The sequence below is a fragment of the Pongo pygmaeus genome, chromosome 19, assembly GCF_028885625.2.
Source record: "Pongo pygmaeus isolate AG05252 chromosome 19, NHGRI_mPonPyg2-v2.0_pri, whole genome shotgun sequence".
Classification (NCBI taxonomy): domain Eukaryota; kingdom Metazoa; phylum Chordata; class Mammalia; order Primates; family Hominidae; genus Pongo; species Pongo pygmaeus.
The window spans coordinates 79,733,178-79,755,664 of NC_072392.2; the positions used below are offsets into that span (position 1 = coordinate 79,733,178).

At 47.6% G+C, this 22,487-nt stretch overlaps 1 protein-coding gene across 1 annotated transcript in view; it reads left to right on the forward strand.

Annotated features, from left to right (window-relative positions):
- Positions 1-20,852, forward strand: part of GOSR2 (golgi SNAP receptor complex member 2) — a 44,488-nt gene extending 23,636 nt beyond the window's left edge. The window contains exons 7-8 of the transcript XR_008495162.2: positions 17,683-18,892; positions 20,392-20,852. The gene's annotated coding sequence lies outside the window, so the exon portion shown is untranslated. The remainder of the gene's footprint in view (positions 1-17,682; positions 18,893-20,391) is intronic.
- The last annotated feature ends 1,635 nt before the right edge of the window (positions 20,853-22,487 follow it).

Consider the following 22,487-nt stretch of genomic DNA (forward strand, 5'->3'; position numbering starts at 1 on the left):
AATGTAGGCTGGGCGCGGTGGGTCATGCCTGTAATCCCAGCACTTTGGGAGGCCGAGGTGGGCGGATCACCTGAGGTCAGGAGTTCGAGACCAGCCTGACAACATGGAGAAACTCCGTCTCTACTAAAAATACAAAAAAAAAATAGCCAGGAGTGGTGGCACATGCCTGTAATCCCAGCTGCTCAGGAGGCTGAGGCAGGAGAATTGCTTGAACCTGGGAGGCAGAGGTTGCGATGAGCCGAGATCGCACCATTGCACTTCAGCCTAGGCAAGAAGAGCAAAACTCTGTCTCAAAAAAAAAAAAAAAAAAAAAAACAAAAAAAACTAGGCCTGGGATAGTCCCTTTCTGGGGAAAAAAAAGAAGTATCTCAAGCTCAGTATTGCACCTCTTAAACAAAAAAAGGCAATTTAATAATTATGAGAGGCCGGGCATGGTGGCTCCCACCTTTAATCCCAGCACTTTGGGAGGCCAAAGCAGGTAGATTATTTGAGGCCAGGAGCTCAAGACCAGCCTGGCCAACATGGTGAAACCCTGTCTCTACTAAATATACAAAAACTAGCCAGGCAAGTTGGTGTGCGCCTGTAGTCCCAGCTACTTGGGAGGCTGAGACACGAGAATTGTTTGAACCCAGGAGGCAGAGGTTGCAGTGAGCTGAGATCGTGCCACTGCACTCCAGCCTGGGTGACGAAATGAGACTTTGTTTCAATTTTAAAAAAACAAAAATTATGAGATGTCGCGGGGCAGCAGTCAAGTGCCAAGCAAGTGGGGTAGATATCAGAGGGTGGAGAGCCCACCCAGCAATGAGAGGAGGCTGCAACTGACTGCTGCCCCTGGGGAAGGTGGGACGGGGGCCAGGTTCACAGGGGAGCAGTGTGAGCTTGGTTCTCAGCAGGCTGGGTTTGGAGTGGATTGTGGAAAGAGTAGGGACGTATTAGGGTGAAGCTGGAGGTGGGTGTGGAGGAAGGCCAGGGGACCCTGACATAAATGCAGATGCAGGAACCCTCAGCTGTCTCTGAAACCAGGAGGGCTGGGGAAGGCCCCTGTGCATGTTCTAGATTCTGTGTCCCCAGGAGTTACTGCTCAGGAAGCAGGGCAGCCTCCTCTTTGGTGTATGCGTGCAGGAGAGAGGTCGTGGTGGGCTATGGGTTGTTAGTCTCTCTCCCAGGAGCACCTGGCAACCTGAACTCCCCCTGCTCCCTCCCCACTCTGCCCCAGATCTGGTGAAACCACCAACCAGGCGGGGGCAGGGCAGAGGCTGTCACTGCCACACACCTTCGGAGCTCCCCACGACTTATGTTCATGCTGCTGAGATACTGATGAGAGCTGGAGAAGCTGTCAGGCTGGTGTGGGTGTGGACAAGGCCCACTGTCCTGGGAAGACCTGGACATGATCTTTTGAGGTGCAGTGTAGTGTGATGGGGGTGGTGGGATGATGTTTGAGATGGGGATGGCAGACATGGCTTAGAATCCTGACTTTGCCATTTATTAGCAGCGTGACCTTGGGCTAATCACCCAAACCTCAGCGTCCTGTCTGTATAGTGAGAATAATAATAACTACCTCAAGTGGTAGCAAAAGTACCTGTATTTGAGAGCTTGTCCATCACTAGAAATAGTTGTTTTTTGTTCTTTTTGAGACGGAGTTTCACTCTTGCTGCCCAGGCTGGAGTGCAATGGCACAATCTCGGCTCACCGTAACCTCCGCCTCCCGGGTTCAAGCGATTCTCCTGCCTCAGCCTCCTGAGTAGCTGGGATTACAGGCATGTGCCACCACGCCTGGCTAATTTTTTGTATTTTTACTAGAGACAGAGTTTCACCATGTTGTCCAGGCTGGTCTCGATCTCCTGACCTCAGGTGATCCACCTGCCTTGGCCTCCCAAAGTGGTGGGATTACAGATGTGAGCCACCGCGCCCAGCCTAGAAGTGATTTTTGTCAGGAGACAGAAGACCTTTAGTGATTGGAGTCAAGCAGGTGGAGTGTGAAGATCAGCTCTGCCCTTTAGCTGTGGAACCTTGAGCAAGCCACCTCACCTCTCCACGCCTCTGTTCTGTCACCTTCTGGAGATGAATAATGCCCATCTCAGAGGGCAGCTGTGGCCAGTGCATACTGCCATGCCTGTAAAGTGCCTACTGCACAGTCCAGGACATAGAAAGATGGTAACTGAGGTTTTGTTGTGGTTGTTCACTAGCATTGCATAGGACCCAGGTCTGATCCCTTCATTCAGCTGGTGTGATTGTGAATCAAGGATCTGATATCCCCAAAGAAAGGACTGCAAGTATTTGCCAGTTAGCCTTTATTTGTTACAAGATATGATATTGCACATGTATTCCTGTGTTCGGCATCAGAAGACCTGAATTCAAATCTCCAGTTCATTACCTATTAGGACTTGCTCCCTCCCTCTTTCTGTCCCAGCCTCAGTGTCCTCATAGGGGAAATGGGAATGCTAATAATGGCCTACTTCACAGAACTGTGGTGAAGACAAAGCCAATCAAGCACATGGATCAGTGAGGATGCGCAGGGCTGCAAGTGCCAGAAATCCCAGAATCTTACTGCTAGGATTAGATACTGATATAAGGAGCTTAAGTAGTAAGAACTTGTGGATGTGGGGCAGCCTGCAGAGCTGGTTGATTTAGGGCTCGGTGACATCATCACGGCTGGGCTTGGGACTGCCTGGGTTCCCTGAGAGGAGTGGAACCATGGCGGGGAAGATGTAGGAAAGATGAGGATGATGATTGACAGGTCAGTCTGGAATTGTTGCCTGCTAAAGTTCATTCATCCATTCTTTCGATAGCTACGAACTGAGCACCCACCAGGTACCAGTCACGGGACTGGGCCTTGGAGAACAGACATGACCCACCTGCATTGTAATCCACTGCTGTGTAACAAATCACCACAAAACATAAGGGCTGACGGCAATAGCTCTCAGTTGCTACACCTCACAGCCTCTGAGCATAAGAACAGGGGACCAGGCATGGCTGGGATAGCTGTCTCTGCTCAGCGATGTCTGGGGCCTCAGATGGAAGATTTGAAGGCTGGGAGGAGAATCATCTGAGGGTTCACTGATGTGGCTGGCACACAATATCGCTAGGCACACAATGTCGCTGAGCCCTGGGCTGGGGCTGTCCCCTGGAACACCTGCACACGGCTTCTCCATGGGGCCAGGGCTTCCTCAGGGCATGGTGGCTCGGTTCCAAGAGTGAGTGTCCCAAGGGAGAGAGCAGGTGGGATCTGTGTACTTTCTATGACCAAGCCTCGGAAGTCATAGGGCCTCTGTTCTGCCATACTCCTTTGGCCGTGGTGATCACAAGCCATATGGTCACAAGCCCCCAGCTGCCTCTCAGTGGGAAGAATGTCGGTCACATTCTAAGAAGAGCAGGCGGGATGGAATCGACATGGTGGGTGGCCATCTTTGGAAAGTACAATCTGCCACACTCCCCTTGAATGATGCTCACGTCTAGCTGGGAAGACATACATGAGTATGCAGCAATAAAGTGCACAAACCGTCACACAGGTACAAGGTGCTTAGGGCCATGGCAGAAGTAGTATCTACTTACCCTGGGACCCTGGAGGAGGCTTTTGAGCTGAATCTCAGATGAGTCAGACTGGAGCAGGTGGAGCCTGGGAGGAAGGTCTCAGCAGAGGGAGTCATCTAGCAAAGGGGTGTGCTCTGGGAAGGGCAGGAGGATTCTGTGGCTGGAGCTCAGGCTTCAGGTTCAGTGTGGAGGAGAGAAGAAAGGCTGCAGAGGTAAGTTGAGGCCAGACGCGGGGTGCCTAAGAGCAGACTCATTACTCCCTGCCCTCCTCCAGTCCCTGGTCCTCTGCACACAGTAGGCACTTCATAAATATTGATTGAACTTGGAGTGAGCAGTGTGTGTTGAAGAGGAAACCAAATCCCAAAGAGAGGCCTTGGGGCCTCCTGGAGGCAGCATGGGATAAAGACAGGGAGAACCCACTTTCATATCATAGGAACTTGAGATTCTCTTTCTCAGTTGTTGCCTTTCCAGTGTTTTTCAGTGTCTCTGCAAGAGTTCACGGGGGCTGAGAGCAGCCCCTGAGTCACTTCTTGTTCCTATCCCTCACCCCCAGCTGGATTCTTGGGTCTTCTTCCCTCCATACTGGTCCCCAGAGAGTGTGGACTCTCTGCCTCTTGTGGGTGAGGAGGCGGCTGGCTGATTAGGTGGCAGAGGCAAGTGAAAGGGCCAGGAGTGTGAGGATGGAGAGGAGGGGAGGGAAAAGAAGGAGATGGAGGGGGAGAAGATGAAATTGCTAAGTGTATGATCAGTGCCAGAGCCAAAAGCCTATACTACAAATTGCTTTTTCCTTCACACTTGTCCCAGGGAAAGGCCCAATTAAAATAGCACCTATTGGAAATGGAAGGGTAATTGGACCAGGCAGCTTATTAGGCCCGTCTCCAAGAGCATTCAGGGGCAGCCATGAGCTTCAGGAACTTCCACCATGTGAACTTAGCAGGGGAGATGACCCCGAACAGCAAGGGCCGACAGGATGGGGCTGCCCCACCATCCTGCCTGCCCCGGGGCCCTGCTCAGTGGCCTGAGAGGGCAGGGACTGGTCTGTGTGGGGGCACTCTTCTGTGGTGGGGTAGTTCAGTGGGCTGAGACACGGGGCTGATGAGATCAAAACCGTCCAGTTCCAAATCCCAGAACAGAGGAAAAGCGGGGCCGGAAGTGGTCTTGGGGACCACGAAGCTGGACTTTCTGGGGGAGAATGACTTGCCAAGGGTGACTCAGTCAGTTGGTGATGAGAGATCTGGAGTCAGAGGGGGAAGTCACCGACTCCCAATCCAGTGCTGCTGCCCAGGGACAGTCTCACCATGCCACGCTGTCCTAAACTAGCCTGTGGCCCTCGCCCCAACTACACGCCCATGGCCTGTCACTGTACCATGTTCATGCCAGGCACAGCTAAGTCAGGGCGGCAGGAGCCATGCCAAAGGCTTTTCCAGCTTGAGGGCATCATCTCTCCACACCCCTCAGTTATTGACACAAACTGGCACACACACTGCCAGACCACGCTGTCCCTAGGAGGAGGCAGACAGAGGTGGACGCAGCCCACAGGCTTGGCTGGAACGGCGGGTTCCAGAGGTGCCCGCTGGCCGCCCACAGCGAAGTCTGGTAGGGGTGGCACTCTCCCCACGGGTTACCCATTGGACCAGAGCTCATCCACCCTGAGCCCGTTTCCATGACAACAGCAAGCTCCTTACCCATCAATTTCATCCTTAAAGATTCCCACCCCAGCTGTCTGAGCCCGGGCTCCTCGCCCAGCTGCCGCGCCAGCCCACGTCTCCAGATCACAGGTTTAGCAGTGACTTGTCAAGCTGCCAGAGAGAGCCTCCTGGGAGGTGCCTTGTAACTGGCGTAGCCCTTGAAAACCACCATATAATCACCTGCTAATTGGATTAGGAACTTGTTCCCAGGGACTTTCTTTTGCCCCCAGGTTGAGGCCACCCTACTCCATTCTTCTGGAACTTAGCATTGGAGAGCTTCCCCATTCCCCTCTGCACAACCTCCCAGGCCAGGGTAATGCTGACAGGGTTGCCCCAAAGTCAGGTACTGACACAAGGGGAAAAGGAAACCTCTAGCTTTCTGGGGCCCAGGTACACTCAGAGAGGAAAAACGGCCCAGCGTGGGAGAACACACAGGGCCCTCTCTTCCCCCACTCTGCCCGCCTTTCAGCCTCGCAAGAAAATCTGGCTTTTCCCTCGGGGCTTTTGCCTCCCTGCTTCTCCCCTCTAGACATCACCTCCCTCACAGCCCAGCTCCACGTTCACCCCCACCAGGAAGTCTTCCTTTCTAAACCGTTTTTCTCTGCATCCTCTCAGAGTGGCTATATTTGGTTCCTGCAATATAACTTCGTATCTATTGCATCAGGGAGAGGGGGAGATTCCTGAAGCTGGTTTTTTTTTTTTTTTTGGAAGCGATTTTTTTGGTGCATTTTCTTTCTATTCCAGAAAATTCTTATAGTGGGTGGATGTCATTTATCTACCCAGCATCTCGTCTTTGGACTACAAATCTTTATCCCCTTCTGCTGGTGCCATTGTCTCTCCTTCCTGTGGAAAACCTGTGCCACGGGACTCGGCGAGGGCTGCCTCCTCCAGCAGGGTCAGTGCCTGAAGCAGGCCTGGTGCATGCAGGACTGGGTCAGCAGCCCACAGCGGTCGGTTTGGGGTGACCACCTGACTGCGCGGTGAGCCAATCAGAATCTTCCCTGGAATTCCCATAGACACTGCTGGTTTCCCGACCAACATCCATTCCTCCCCTGTTCTCACTAGCTACGTGCCACTTTTGTTGATCTAGCAAGAAGTCCAGTTGAAGATATTTGTGCCTCTAGACTTTCTTGCAGGTAGGGGTCAGGTCACCCAGTTCTGGTCAATAAGATATGGGCAGAAGTTGCTGGGAGAGACTTGGGTTTCAAAAGGAACATAGCTCCTTTAGTCCACTTTTAACTGATGACTGAGATGGAGACATCTTAACCTGAAGGCTTTTATTCCAGCTATGTGAGAGGCCACCTGAGAATAAAATGATCCGAGAAGAAAGCAAAACAGAGAGAGAGACAGAGAAAGAGATGGCAATATCAGTTAAGCCCCTGGATTGAGCCATACCTGAAGCCTCAGAACTTCCCAATTTGGAGAGCCAATCAATAAATCCTTTTCCTGCTTAAGCTGGTTTGCACTGGATCTCCAGCTCTTTCAGTGAAAGACCCCTCAGTGCAAACCTCCACAAAACCAAACCCATGTCTTTCCCTGCCTCTGTTCTTTCCTCCCAAGATACCCCACATAAAATGCTTGATGCAAAGCTGGCACACAATATTCATTCAAATGACTCTGAGCCCCCAAAATTCCTTTTTTTAAATTTTATTATTTATTATTTTTTATTATTTTATTTTATTATTATTATACTTTAAGTTTTAGGGTACATGTGTACAATGTGCAGGTTGGTTACATATGTATACATGTGCCATGTTGGTGTGCTGCATCCATTAACTCGTCATTTAGCATTAGGTATATCTCCTAATGCTATCCCTCCCCACTCGCCCCACCCCACAACAGTCTCCGGTGTGTGATGTTCCCCTTCCTGTGTCCAAATGTTCTCACTGTTCAATTCCCACCTATGAGTGAGAGAATGCAGTGTTTGGTTTTTTGTCCTTGTGATAGTTTGCTGAGAATGATGGTTTCCAGCTTCATCCATGTCCCTACAAAGGACATGAACTCATCATTTTTTATGGCTGCATAGTATTCCGTGGTGTATATGTGTCACATTTTCTTAATCCAGTCTATCATTGTTGGACATTTGGGTTGGTTCCAAGTCTTTGCTATTGTGAATAGTGCTGCAATAAACATACCTGTGCATGTGTCTTTATAGCAGCATGATTTATAATCCTTTGAGTATATACCCAGTAATGGGATGGCTGGGTCAAATGGTATTTCTAGTTCTAGATCCCTGAGGAATCACCACACTGACTTCCACAATGGTTGAACTAGTTTACAGTCCCGCCAACAGTGTAAAAGTGTTCCTATTTCTCTCCAGCACCTGTTGTTTCCTGACTTTTTAATGATTGCCATTCTAACTGGTATGAGATGGTATCTCATTGTGGTTTTGATTTGCATTTCTCTGATGGCCAGTGATGATGAGCAGTTTTTCATGTGTTTTTTGGCCGCGTAAATGTCTTCTTTTGAGAAGTGTCTGTTCATATCCTTCACCCACTTTTTGATGGGGTTGTTTTTTTCTTGTAAATTTGTTTGAGTTCATTGTGGATTCTTGATATTAGCCCTTTGTCCAGTGAGTAGATTGCAAAAATTTTCTCCCATTCTGTAGGTTGCCTATTCACTCTGATGGAGTTTCTTTGGCTGTGCAGAAGCTCTTTAGTTTGATTAGATCCCATTTGTCAATTTTGGCTTTTGTTGCCATTGCTTTTGGTGTTTTAGACATGAAGTCCTTGCCCATGCCTATGTCCTGAATGGTATTGGTTTTCTTCTAGGGTTTTTATGGTTTTAGGTCTAACGTTTAAGTCTTTAATCCATCTTGAATTAATTTTTGAATAAGGTGTAAGGAAGGGATCCAGTTTCAGCTTTCTACATATGGCTATCCAGTTTTCCCAGCACCATTTATTAAATAGGGAATCCTTTCCCCATTTCTTGTTTTTGTCAGGTTTCTCAAAGATCAGATAGTTGTAGATACGTGGCATTATTTCTGAGGGCACTGTTCTGTTCCATTGGTCTATATCTCTGTGTTGGTACCAGTACCATGCTGTTTTAGCTACTGTAGCCTTGTAGTATAGTTTGAAGTCAGGTAGCGTGATGCCTCCAGCTTTGTTCTTTTGGCTTAGGATTGACTTGGCAATGTGGGCTCTTTTTTGGTTCCATATGAACTTTAAAGTAGTTTTTTCCAATTCTGTGAAGAAAGTCATTGGTAGCTTGATGGGGATGGCATTCAATCTATAAATTACCTTGGGCAGTATGGCCATTTTCACCCATGAGCATGGAATGTTCTTCCATTTGTTTGTGTCCTCTTTTATTTCATTGAGCAGTGGTTTGTAGTTCTCCTTGAAGAGGTCCTTCACATCCCTTGTAAGTTGGATTCCTAGGTATTTTATTCTCTTTGAAGCAATTGTGAATGGGAGTTCACTCATGATTTGGCTCTCTGTGTGTCTGTTATTGGTGTATAAGAATGCTTGTGATTTTTGCACATTGATTTTGTATCCTGAGACTTTGCTGAAGTTGCTTATCAGCTTAAAGAGATTTTGGGCTGAGACAATGGGGTTTTCTAGATATACAATCATGTCTTCTGCAAACAGGGACAATTTGACTTCCTCTTTTCCTAATTGAATACCCTTTATTTCTTTATCTTGCCTGATTGCCCCGGCCAGAACTTCCAACACTATGTTGAATAGGAGTGGTGAGAGAGGGCATCCCTGTCTTGTGCCAGTTTTCAAAGGGAATGCTTCCAGTTTTTGTCCGTTCAGTATGATATTGGCTGTGGGTTTGTCATAGATAGCTCTTATTATTTTGAGATACGTCCCATCAATACCTAATTTATTGAGAGTTTTTAGCATGAAGTGTTGTTGAATTTTGTCAAAGGCCTTTTCTGCATCTATCGAGATAATCATGTGGTTTTTGTCTTTGGTTCTGTTTATATGCTAGATTACGTTTATTGATTTTTCGTATGTTGAACCAGCCTTGCATCCCAGGGATGAAGCCTACTTCATCATGGTGGATAAGCTCTTTGATGTGCTGCTGGATTCAGTTTGCCAGTATTTTATTGAGGATTTTTGCATCAATGTTCATCAAGGATATTGGTCTAAAATTCTCTTTTTTTGTTGTGTCTCTGCCAGAGCCCCCCAAATTCTTATCTCAACAAGAGTCAAATAAAGACTTGAAAAGACTTGACATCTGAACTACACTTATTAGGGAAAAACTCATTAATTCCCTATGGAGATCTGAGGCCAAGCACACCTCTGAAGCAGTGCATGGCTTGGAATCCCGTCTCCTCTTCACCGAACCATTCCTTCTGCACTCACCTCCTCCAGGAAGCCTTCCAAACCAGGTCTTAACTCCATCATCCTAACTACCTTGTCAACACTCACTTTTGTTAACACTTTGATTCAGCAGTACTTGGGTTCCATGAGTATTTGAGCATAGTTGTGTGTGTGTCTCATCTCTCTCACCCTAAACCCACTCCACCCCACCCTACCAACTGACTCTCCTGAACTCTCTAGAGCAAGAACTGTGTCTCCATCAGACTAGCAACTTCCTGAGGGCGAGGACTCTAATTCCTTATCCCACTGGGATCCGGATGCTGTCTCTCCTCACATCAGACTGGGAATGGAAAATCTTTCCATGCCCCATGGAGCCTCCTTGGCAAGACAGGAAGATACGGAGTCTGAACCCCATAGAGATGGAGAGTGGGAGGAAGAAGGTAGCCGGGAGCAGTTAGCAGGAGGGTCCATCTTAACCTTCAGGGAAAAACTGATTCACAGCACAGAAGGCTAGTTCTGGATCAGAATCTGTTATTCAACAACACTTGCAAGGGTTTAACTCAGATCCTGTCCCCTCTGGTGTAGAAATCTCAACCCACCGAAGGCCAGGATTCTGCCTTGCCAGTCCTTTTTTTTTTTTTTTTTTTTTTGAGACAGAGTTTCGCTCTTGTTGCCCAGGCTGGAGTGCAATGCTGCCGTCTTAGCTCACTGCAACCTCCGCCTCCAGGGTTTAAGCGATTCTCCTGCCTCAGCCTCCTGAGTAGCTGGGATTACAGACATGCACCACCATGCCTGGCTAAAGTTTTTGTATTTTTTTAGTAGAGACAGGGTTTCTGTCTCTACTGGTTGGCCAGGCTAGTCTCAAACTCCTGACCTCAGGTGATCCACCCACCTCGGCCTCCCAAAGTGCTGGGATTACAGGTGTGAGCCACCGCGCCCAGCCCTTGCCAGTGTTTCTTATTTCTCTTGTCCCTTGACGATTGTGTAATGGTGAATCCCTTTGTTGGGAAGCTTGTCAAATGCAAGTAGACGCTGAGGGGGTGGCCATGTGTCTACTGTCTCTAGCTCCTGTTGGATGGGAGTGGCCTGCGTGGCTGCCAGTGCTGGCTGGAGAGGATACCACCATCTGCTTTCATCAGCATGCTGCCCTGCCTTTGAGTCCCCTCACTCCCGCCCCAAGACTAAATCCTTGAAAGAGCAGCTCCACAGTGAGCATGTGGCAAGGAAGGATGCTAATGGAGGGAAGAAAGTGATGAATCCCCAAAAGAGTCTGGGAAAGCCACGCAGGAAGGAAAAATAGCTGCATAAAGGTTGTGGGGGCGAGCTGGGCGAGGCTGCCCGCTGACAGCTGAATCAAAACTCCAGAGAGCTGGGTACGGTGGCTCACACTTGTAGTCCCAGCACTTTGGGAGGCCCAGGCGGGTGGATCGTGTGAAGCCAGGAGTTCAAAACCATCCTGGGTGACATGGTGAAAGCCAGTCTCTACAAAAAATACAAAAATTAGGCACAGTGGCATGTGCCTGCAGTCTCAGCTACTTTGGAGGCTGAGGTGGAAGGACTGCTTGAGCCCAGGAGGTGGAGGTTGCAGTGAGCTGAGTTCACATCACTGTACACCAGCCTGGGCAACAGAGTGAGACCCTGCCTCAAAAAGAAAACAAAAAAAGAAACCCAGGCTGGGTGCGGTGGCTCATGCCTGTATTCCCAGCAATTTGGGAGGCTGAGGCAGGTGGATCACTTGAGGTCAGGAGTCTGAGACCACCCTGGCCAACATGGTGAAACCCCGTCTCTACTAAAAATACAAAAATTAGCCAGGTGTGGTGGTGGGTGCCTGTAGTTCCAGCTACACAGGAGGCTGAGGCAGGAGAATTGCTTGAACCTGGGAGGCAGAGGTTGCAGTGAGCTGAGATCGTGCCACTGCACTCCAGCCTAGGCAACAGAGTGAGACTTGGTCTCGAAACAAACAAACGAACAAACAAAACCCAGACAGCAGGAAGCCCAGGTGAGGAGAAGGGGAGAGGCAGAGAGGACATGAAGGAAGATTTGTTTGGTAGAGAGAAGGGAATTGATGGAAGCCCTTGGATGCAGTTTGAACCTGTATTGGGTAGAAGAAGCGATGGGGAAATGGGCCAGATATCGGACAGGAGAGAGATGTGATACAATCAGTGCTAATGATCCAGACATCTCCATGGAGGAGGATGAGCACTCAGGGGAAACGGAGGCAAGGCGCTCACCCAGGACGCTGCGGCAAGGATCAGTGTGCCTAGCATGGCGATGGAAGTGGGAGGGAGTCGGAGATCTGACTGAGCGACTCCTAACTTGGTTGAGAGTTGGTGGCTCATTCCCACCAAGGGGCTTATGGCTGCTGCTTTGGGAGTCTTTGCTGCCAAATGTCACTGGCCTGGGGTCACCTCACCCATAACCCATGGAGAGTGGGTCTCCTCTCCCCATTTGTGCAGGACTTTCTTTCCATTGGCAGCAACTGGCCAGGGGGCCTCAGAGGAGCTGGGAATGGGGAGCAGGCTGCCAAGAAGGTTTGGTCAGGCGAACCAACTTGGAGGGCAGGGGAAAGCAGTGGAGCCATCAACCTTCACATTTTACAGGCATACAAATCATGCACCAAATAAGGAGAAATATGGGACACATTTGCACAATAATTCAAGACAGGATCTCCATGGCAACAATTACCCAAAAATCCACTCCTGACAGTTGCAACAGCAGGAGCTAGCAAAGAAGACTGGGGGTGGGAAACGTGTGTGGGGGCTCAGAGAATGGCTTCCTTTTATTCTCGAACTGAAGGAAGTGCTGACGGCAGGAAGCAAGGTGTCTCACAGCCTGACTAAGCCAAGAGCCATTGGAAGCAAGATTTGGAAGAAGCCTTAGGGATGTCTGTGTGAGCTCCTTTTGAGCTGCTTAGAGGCCTGGGTGTGGGATACCACAGTGAGATGTGCCAGTGGGATGTGCCAGCTCAGGGGAGGGGGCCATCAGGGCATCGCCCTCCCACCACTCCCTCTGATGGACAAGAGTTCTCCCCAGCCTCCAGAGGTCCTCACAGGGGCACAGTGAGAGATGCAGCCAACTTCCGGCAAAGTCAAAGGCTCTGGGACATTTAAGTCTGCCTGAAAACTGAGTCCAGTTCTTAAAAAGCTGACAGATGACATAGGTTAGGAGAACGGAGCTCTAGGCTACTCTGCTCCCCTCCCAGACTTGCTGTGTGGCCCCTCAGTTTCCTCTACAGTGAAATGTACAACCTACCTCCAAGAACTATTACAAGGCTGAGTGAATAGCATGAGATGGGAAATGCTTTTACCAAAGTCACTGCCAATGCAGAAATAAGAGGTTTCTGTGCAGCCATGAAGAGTGGCCTGAGAAAGATAGCTGCATGCAAGGCTGTCCTTAACAGGCAGAGGAGTCTCGTAGGTCAGGTGAAAGTCAGTACAAAGACTGTGGTGGGAACCTAGGATGTGGCTAGGCAGCGATACTGATGAGATGGTGGGAAGGTGGGAGGTTGGGCTTAGTGGCAGAAGTGTCACCTGTGTCCTACCACCAGACAGATGGACAGACTGACTGTGAGCTCTGAGCAGGCAGTAGAGTGTGTAACCTCCAATTTACAAACATTTTTAATCACACACCAAAAAGGAAAAGCATTCTGCTTTCTTTTTGGAGTAACATAAATCCAACCCCGTTCCCCACCCACATCCTTTTAAGTGTATTTCTTTTTGTCTGGTAGTCCTCAAAAGCCATTGGCTATTTTTCAGATCCGAGAGCTCAGATTGCCTTAAATCGCTTGAGAAAGGAGAGTTTTTTCATCTTTTTTTTGGAACTAAGACTTTATCTCTAGAGCAAAGAAAAAGGTTCTTCTGGGTTTCATTTGCATTTGGAAGCCCAGGTTTTTGGGAAAAACCCACTCTCAAGAGCTTATTACTATTATAAATGTTTAGCCATGTGATTTTTCCTCAAGAGGGCACCCAAAACTTTTCATACCAACTCCCATGGATAGCAGTCCCCTTACACTGAATTATGGTGGGAAAGGGTTAAGGTAGGACATTTCTTGAGCATTTTTTTCCCATTCTGGGCTCTCTCCTTTGCCATCCCACTCTCCACTACAAAACTTTTCCCTTTTCTTTTGTCTCACTAACCATGGAAAGTCCTCCAATCCTTGGAGGTCCTCAGAAGCCATTCTTCCCACCACTGGAGCTGACTTTCTTCCCTCTCCTTCTGGACTGAGCAGGAAGACCAATTCGTGAGAGAGCCCATCTTAAGGAATTCAGGCTGGGCCCTGAGACAGGACATCATGGGGTGGACTTTGGAGTGGCCACAATAGTCCAGATCTGGTCCTCAGCAGTAGAGTCCAGAAACTTGGTTGGGCCAGGACATCCAAAAGTTGTCAGCCTCTCAGGACTGATTCAGGCTAACCAAATTCATTGATGGGCAACCAGAATGCCATTTCCTGAATAATATATCTACCAAAAGACTGGTATCCAAAATATATAAAGAGGTCTCAAAGCTCAACAATAAGAAAACAAGCAACCCAACTTTAAAAAAGCAAAAGACACTTTACTAAAGAAGACATACAGATGGCACTTAAGAACATGAAAAGATGCTCAGCATCATCATTCAATAGGAAAAGACAAATTAGACCCACAATGAGGTGCCACTACACACTTGGCACACATACAAACAAAACACAAAATCTGACAATATCAAGTGCTGATGAGGACATAGAGCACCTAGAATGCTCACACATTGCTAGTGGAAATGCAAAGTGGAACAGCCACTATGAAAAACAGTTTGGCAATGTCTTACAGAGCTAAGCATGTGCTTTCTATGTGACCCAGCAATCTCATTTCTAGGTATTTACCCAAGTGAAATGAAAACGTTTGTTCACACATACAGAAAAAAAAACTACATGAAGATTTATTTGCAGTCACCAAAACAGGATACAACCCAAATATCCTTCAACTGAAGACAGATAAAATTTTAAATTTAAAAACCTGTGATACATCCATCCAATGGAATATTAGTACTCAGCAAGAAAAAGGAACGAACTACTGAAGCATGAAACGACATGGATGCATTAAGATAAGTGTGAGAAGCCAGACGGAAAAGGCAGCTTATTGGGTGATTCCATTTATTTGAAATTGAGGAAAAGAAAAACCACAGGGACAAAGAACAGATCAGTAGTTGTCTGCATTAAGGGAAGAAGAGTTTGTGGATTTGGCTACAAAGTGGCAGCATGAAGGAGTATCTTGATTGTGTTCATGATTACACAACTCTAAGTATTTGTCAAAATGTATAGTGCTGTACATCAAAAAAGTAAATTTTACCCTAAATTTGAAATAAAAATAAAAGACATTTATAATGACTACTTTGGGGAGAGTTTAAAAAAAAACAAGGTGGGAAGAAAATACTAGACAGAAATAACTCGGTAGATGAGAGAGATAATTAGAATGTAAACATTTAAAGTCCTGGTTTTGTCAAGGATAAAGGTAAAGACATTGATTAATTTCAGACTTTTGGGACAAGGATGCTTTTAAAAATGGAAGGGTAACCACTAAAAAACCAGAAATAATATGTATAATTTTCAAACTAGTAGAGACTATGAAAGAAGTAAGAGAAGAAACAAATATCTGTAATTTTAGCACTTTGGGAGGCTGAGGCAGGAGGATCTCTTGAGGCCTAGAGTTTGGGACTAGCCTTGGCAACATAGCGAGACCCCATCTCTACAAAAAATAAAATAACTGGAACATGGTGGTGTGCATCTATCGTCCCAGCTACTTGGAAGGCTGAGGTCAGAGGATTGCTTAAGCTCAGGAGTTTGAGGCTGCCGTGAGCCATGATCATGCCATTGCACTCCAGCCTGGGTAACAGATTAAGACTGTGCCTCTGTTAAAAAAAGAAGCAAATGAAAACAGTAGTAACAACAAATCAGTATGTAAGATGATAGAAATAATCCAAATATATTAGTGATCACAATAAATGAAAAGATGAAATACATCCGTAAAAAGATTATATTTTTTAAAAAAAGATCCAGCTGTATGATGTGTACCTAAAATATAATGACATAGAAAATTGGCAAGCAATGAGTTGAAGAAGAGATACACAAAGAAACTAACCAAAAATAAAGCTAGTGTAGAAATATTAATATCCAACAAAATGTACACCCTTTATCTAATGCCTACTGTATGCAGAGCCATCTGAAGCCTGTGAGATGACACAGGAGAAAGCGAAACATGACTGCTACCCTAGGGGATTATAGTTAGGGTGGTGACCAATGATTCCAAATCATTTTATTTAATCAACAAATACTTGTTCAAAAACTGTGCAAATCCAAAAACATGATATTTCTAAAATGGGGATAAGGGAGTGGGGCATAGTTGGAATTCCAAAAATAAAAATACGGGCCAGGCATAGTGGCTCACGCCTGTAATCTCAGCATTTTGGGAGGCCGAGGCGGGCAGATCATGAGGTCAAGAGTTCGAGACCAGCCTGGCCAACATGGTGAAACCCCGTCTCTACTAAAAATACACAAAAAATTAGCCGGGCATGATGGCATGCGCCTATAATCCTAGCTAATCAGGAGGCTGAGGCAGGAGAATAATTTGAACCCGGGAGGTAGAGGTTTCAGTGAGCCGAGATCGCGCCACTGCACTCCAACCTGGGCAATAGAGTGAGACTCCATCTCAAAAAAAAAAAAGTATTGATCAGTGTAGTAGTTGGTTTTCAAAGATACCCCCAATGAACCATGCCTCCCAGTATTCATGCCCTTGTGTAGTCTCCTCACACATCAAATCTGGACTGGCCCTGCGACTCATTTTAATAAACAGGATGTGGCAGAAGAGAAAGTATGTTGATTCTGGGCCAATTATTGAGGTCTGGAAACTGCAGTTTGCACTTTTGGGAAGAAAGCTGCCATACATCAAGTATAGCTATGCTGCTGTCTGGACTGTGTGGAGAAGCCACATGGAGGAAATGCTGTGAGTTGTTAAGGAGAGGAAAGAGGTCCAGCCATCTCAGCAGAGCCCAGCCTTCCAGCTGTCCCTGCCAAGGTGCCAGACACTCTAGCCAGCCAAGTCCTTGAAGGCTGCAGTTCCTGTCAGTATCACATGCAGCAGGACTGAGCAGTTGAGCCCAGTCAACCTGCAGGATCATGAGAGATAATGAAGTGGCTACCATAAAACCAGAAATTTCTGGGAGTAGTTATGCAGTTATAGATAACCAAAAGAGTCTCTTTCAATGTGTGCTAGACCCTCTGCTTACTCATCATTTTCATCAATGATGTGATTTAATCCTTTCAAACATACTTAGAGGTATGTATAACTAACTCCCATTTTATAAATGAAGAAACTGAGGCTTGGAAAAAATGCCACATGGCTAATAAAAAATAGAAGCAGGGCTTGAATCAAGGACTTCTTGATAAGGGACTTCACACTCTCAACCATTGCATTATGTGGCCAAGTGAGAGAGCTGAGGGATGAAAAACACAAGACATTTCACAATAAATCATGATGTCTATATGAGCACCCTTTAAGCTTTCTCTTCCTTGTCTTTCTTCATCCTGTGCTACTGAGCAGGAAAGTGGATTCTATAAAGATGATCAGTTAAGCAGGCAGATGACGGCCAGGTGCAGTGGCTCACGCCTATAATCCCAGCACTTTGGGAGGCTGAGGTGGTGGATCACTTGAGGTCAAGAGTTTGAGACTAGCCTGAACAACATGGTAAAATCCCGTCTCTACTAAAAATACAAAAATTAGCTGGGTGTGGTGGCGGGTGTCTGTAATCCCAGCTACTTGGGAGGCTGAGGCACAAGAATTGCTTGAACCTGGGAGGTGGAGGTTGCAGTGAGCCGAGATCACACCACGCACTCCAGCCTGGGTGACAGAGTGAGACTCGGTCTCAAAAAAAAAAATAGGCAGATGATATAGTTGGAGATTTTATTATAGTTTGGGCACACTTCATAACAAGCACTAATCATCCTCAGTGTTCAGTTGTCACTTGAGAAAATGTAAATGCTTTCTGCTCACTGCCTGTCTTTTCTTCCAGACAAAGAACATGTGTTCTTGACAAGGGAGTGTGCCTTGTTCCCCACCCACAGTCACCACTAGGGAAGCTTGAGTTTTGGAGATGTGGGGACTGGCTGAATCTCTTTTTTCTCTTTTTCTCCTTTTTTTTTTTTTTTTTTTTTTTTTTTTTAAAAGAGAATAGCATCTTGCTCTGTTGCCCAGGCTGGAGTGCAATGGCACAATAACAGCTCACTGCAGCTTCGAACTCCTGTTCTCAAGTGATCCTCCTGCCTCAGCCTCCCGAGTAGCTGAGACTACAGGTGCGTGCCATCACACCTGTCTAATTGACTTATTTTTTGTAGAGGGTCTCACTTTGTTGCCCAGGCTGATCTCAAACTCCTGACCTCAAGTGATTCTCCCACCTCAGCCTCCCAGATTGCTGGGATGACAAGTGTGGCTGAGTTGGTATGGACTCTCCTTTCCCCATATCCAAGGCAAGCTTCCAGGACTCTTCTGGGACCATCAGGTGTTAGGGACCATCTTAGTCCCTACCTCAGTTTCACACATGAGAAAATTGAAGTCCACAGAGGAGGTGTGGCTTCATCAAAAACCCACTGAGAACGAGTGTCAGAATCAGGCTGGGACACATTGGACTCCTCCTCCAGGGCTCTCTGACCTCCAAGGCCCTTTGAAATCTCTCTCCAGCTGCAAACAGATTTCTAGACTTCTGATGGAGGTGATCTGAGATGAGCAGCCTCTAAGAGCAGCCTCTGCGAGCCTCTAAGAGCAGCCAGGACCTGTGGAGAACAGAACATGGCCTAGGAGCACAACAGCCAAGTGTTCAGCACCACGGACAGCTTCGCTGGCCTATTGCTGGGGAGGCCAGAGGTGGGGAGGCTGGTTGTCCAGCAAGACAGTGTGTCATGGGAGAGAGAAAAAAACACGGGAAAGATCTCAGAGACCATCTAGTCCAGCCTCCTCGATTTGCATGGGAGGAGACCCAGGACAAGAGAGAAGTGACTTGTCCAAGGTCACACAACAAGTCAGTAGAGAGCCAGAGATGGGAGCTGACAGCCTACTTCCTCACACCTCTTCAAGACCCTCAGATACCTGGTGTCCATGACTTATCAGTGGCACAGCCAGACCTTGATTAAGGGCTCCAAAATTGAAATCACCTGTCCTTGGAAATGACAAGAAAAGAAAAGAAAAAAGGAGAAATCAAAGAAATGGAAAGAGCACCTGGCCCTGATGGGAAGGTCTGTGATTTGGCCTCTAACTGCAAGGCTTTGACAGGAGCTTCCTACTTTCCAAGGTGATGTGGCCTTTCAGAAACAATTTAGTTACCATGGCAACCTCATTCCAGGTTTCATCTCCATGGCAATTCACTGGAGTTTTTCACCCTCCGGTAAGTACATGTGTGATGGCCCATACATGTATCCCAGAAACATTAATATAAAATCACATTTTTAGAAGTGGAGTATCTCATTATCCAAGTCTGCAGCCAGGGGAATAACAAGGCATGTTCTAGGGTGGGCAGGGCCCCGGGCATAGTGGAAGGATGTCTCTGGGGGCAGCTCTGCCTTCTCACTGCAATTGCAAACCTGTCCCAGTCTTTACAGCTAGTGCATCTCAACCTCCCATGGGTACAAATGATTTCTCCTTTTCTGCATCCTCCCTGGTGCCCTGCTCATGACAAAGCCTGAGTGTTGCCTGTGCTGACAAGAAGTGCTGGGACAAGGAGAGAGAAAGCTGGTCCTTCTGACTATGACTTCTGTGGCACCCCAGGGCTCCTGCTTCCCTGTCCACTGTGCCCCAGATTGGGGCACCCTGGAGCAGTTCCCAGCTTTTGTGTTGGACCTTGCTTGTCTGATCTGTGGACTGTGGGCTTCCCCCTCAACGTGACCCAATCTGCCATCCAATTTCCAGGAAATCCTCATGGTTTGTGGCCCACCCAGGGCACCCCTTCTGTTTTCCAGCAATGCTATGCCTTCTCTTTATTCTTTGTTCTTTTTTTTCTGAGACAGAGTCTCACTTTGTCACCTAGGCTGGAGTGCAGTGGTGTGATCACGGCGCGCTGCAGCCTCGACCTCCTGGGCTCAATTGATCCTCCCACCTTAGTCTCCTGAGTAGCTGGGACTACCGGCACACAGCACCATGCCCAGCTAATTTTTGTATTTTTTTTGTAGAGGGGGGGTCTCATTATGTTGCCCAGGTTGGTCTTGAACTCCCGGGCTCAAGTGATCCTCTTGCCTTGGCCTCCCCAAGTGCTGGGATTACAGACGTGAGCCACTGTGCCTGGCTGCTATGACTTTTCTTTAATATGTCCTGCTGTTTATAATGATGCAAGGCTGGAGTATTTAGCCCACCGTCTTGACCTAACCCTCTCTTTCTTTCTCCACTTTTAATGTCTATAAATAACCATCTACTAATCTGCTTATAATATGTCTAATGATGGATCATTTCTCTCCTCCTCATCTTCTTCATCATCGTCACCAGTAGCAGTAGTACTACTTCGTGATTGAGGGATCACCACAGAGTAAGAAGTGCTCACAAAAATGTTCCATCAGCATCTCAAATAATGAGACAGAAAAATCAAGGCATGGCTTCATTTAAAAAATGTATTTGAAAGTATGAAATATACCAGCTATGTACCTTCTCAAACCACTTTTTTTGAGACAGGGTCTTGCTGTGTTGCCCAGGCTGCAGTGCAGTGGCACGATCATGGCCCATTGGGTGACCTCTTCACACCTTTTCAAGGCCCTCAGATACCTGATCCTTATGACTTCTTTAGTGGCACAGCCTTGACCTGCTGGGCTTAAGCAATCCTCCCATCTCAGCCTCCAGGGTAGTTGGAACTACAGGTGCACCCCACCACACCCGACTAATTTTTTGTATTTTTTATAGAGACAAGGTCTCACCATGTTGCCCGGAATGGACCTGAACTCCTGAGCTCAAGATATCCTCTTGCATCAGCCTTCTGAAGTGCTGGGATTATAGGTATGAGCCACCACCCTGACTTCCAAATACCTTTTGAACTCAGGCTTGGATTTGAACTCTGGTTCTATCAACTATTAGCTGTGATTTCAGATCAGTGACCCGAGCAATTTGTGCCTTGTTTCATTAAGTGGAGATGACAATAGCCTTGCAGGAATTATTTGATGTGGCCGACGAGAAAAATCAGAATTATGAAGAGTGCTTCACACCATTCCTGGCATGTGACGAGCCCTCTCTAAATGGCCGTTATGCTAATTAGCGCCTTAAAGGGAAATCGTTTTCATGAAATTTTATTGGAATCTGGCTAGAGAAAGTGCTCACCTTCCTCCTTGTGTTTTGCTTATTTGATTAAATGTCTTTGATTTCTGTGATGTGTGAAGTCCCTTGAAAGCAGGGCTGGGTGTTCAACAAAGGTTTGTGGCTTTCCCGCAATGAATTGTGCTGGGTGCTGTGGGAAATACAAATACAGGGAAGACAGTTCTGATCCTCAGGGGAGGTGTAGAGGGGAAGACGGACATGAGAACCTAACCGTAACAGGATGCAGAGCAAGGCACATGCCATGCACTGCGGCCGTGTTACCTCCTGGTTTGGAGTGTGAGCTCAGACACCAGTCTGCCTGGGTTTGGATCCCAGCTCTGCCACTTATTGGCTGCACAACCTCAAACAAGTCTCTTGACCTTGCTGGGCTTCAGTTTCCTCAAACGTAAAGTAAAAATGGTAACAGGAGAGTTAATACATGAACAGAGTCTAACACATAGAAGGGCTCAATCAACATTAGCTGTCATTACCAAGATATACAAAGATAGTGTGGAGGGGGTATGTGAGAAGTGATTCTAATTCTGTTTCATGGGTGAGGTTGTCCTTGAGCTTGGTCTTGGAGTATAAGTAGTTCTCAAAGGGCACAAGAGAAGAAGAGAGGCATTTTGGGGGAAGCAGAGCAGCAGGAACAGAGGCATGGAGTGTGAACTCCGCAGCGTTCTCTGGGTACAGCCTGGGGGCTGGATCACAGGTGCATGGAGAGAAATACTGGGAAATGGGCCAGTGCAGAGGGTTTAGGACAGCCCCTAGGAGGTCTTGAAAACTGGCTCAAGCATTCAGACAGTTCTGTAGACAACAGAGACCCACTACAGGCTACATGGTGCCACCTGTGTTCTGGGCAAATCACCTTGGTGGCAGTGAAGGAAGAATAAAGAAAGAGGGGGGTAGGGGCCCGGAGACTGTTTGGGGGCTATAGCACAGCCCAGGCAAAAACGTCAAGAGCTTAAGCAGGGAGGTGGCCAAGAGGGAGAGTCGCTGTGAACACACGATCGACAGGCTCGGCGAAGGAGTGGGCAGAGTCAGACAGGGTTTCCTGCTAGGTGGCTGGGAAGATGACAGTGGTGATGCTCTTACAGAATCAGGGCCCTGGGAAGAGGACCAGCCTGGAATGGGAGCCTTCTTCAGCTTGGGGCATACGGCATGGCCCAGTGCAGACCCTTGTATGTCCCTCACTGCTGTTCCTTCTCTTCAGCTCCAATAAGCCCCATAGGGCACCCTGCACCAGTCAGGCGCTCAGTGAATACCTCTGAGTAAGGAACCACAGGGAAGGAGGCATCCAGAGACCTCCCCGCTCCAACTTCCTCGATTCCAGACCCAGCCTCTTCCTTTCCCTCCCCACTGTGGACACCCCTGAACATCTCCTCCTGTTTCTGAATCTTTAGGGAAAAAAGGTCCCCAACTCTGTCTCTCAGCACTGCCTCCTTTCTCTGCCCCAACCCACGGAATGTGTGACTCATTCCCACGCTTGCATCCTAAAGCCCTGCCTGGGGTGTCCCTCCATGTGGGGACCGCTGGAGCAGAGACCATCCGCATCATAACACCGTCCACCAGCCACCCAGCCCAAGCTCATCAATCACCATCAGATCCTCTCGACAAACACAGAGGATGGGCTTTCTGATTCCCATTTTACAGATGGGAAGAGTGTGACTCAGAGAACTTAGTCGGCTTGCTCTTGCGCATACAGCTGG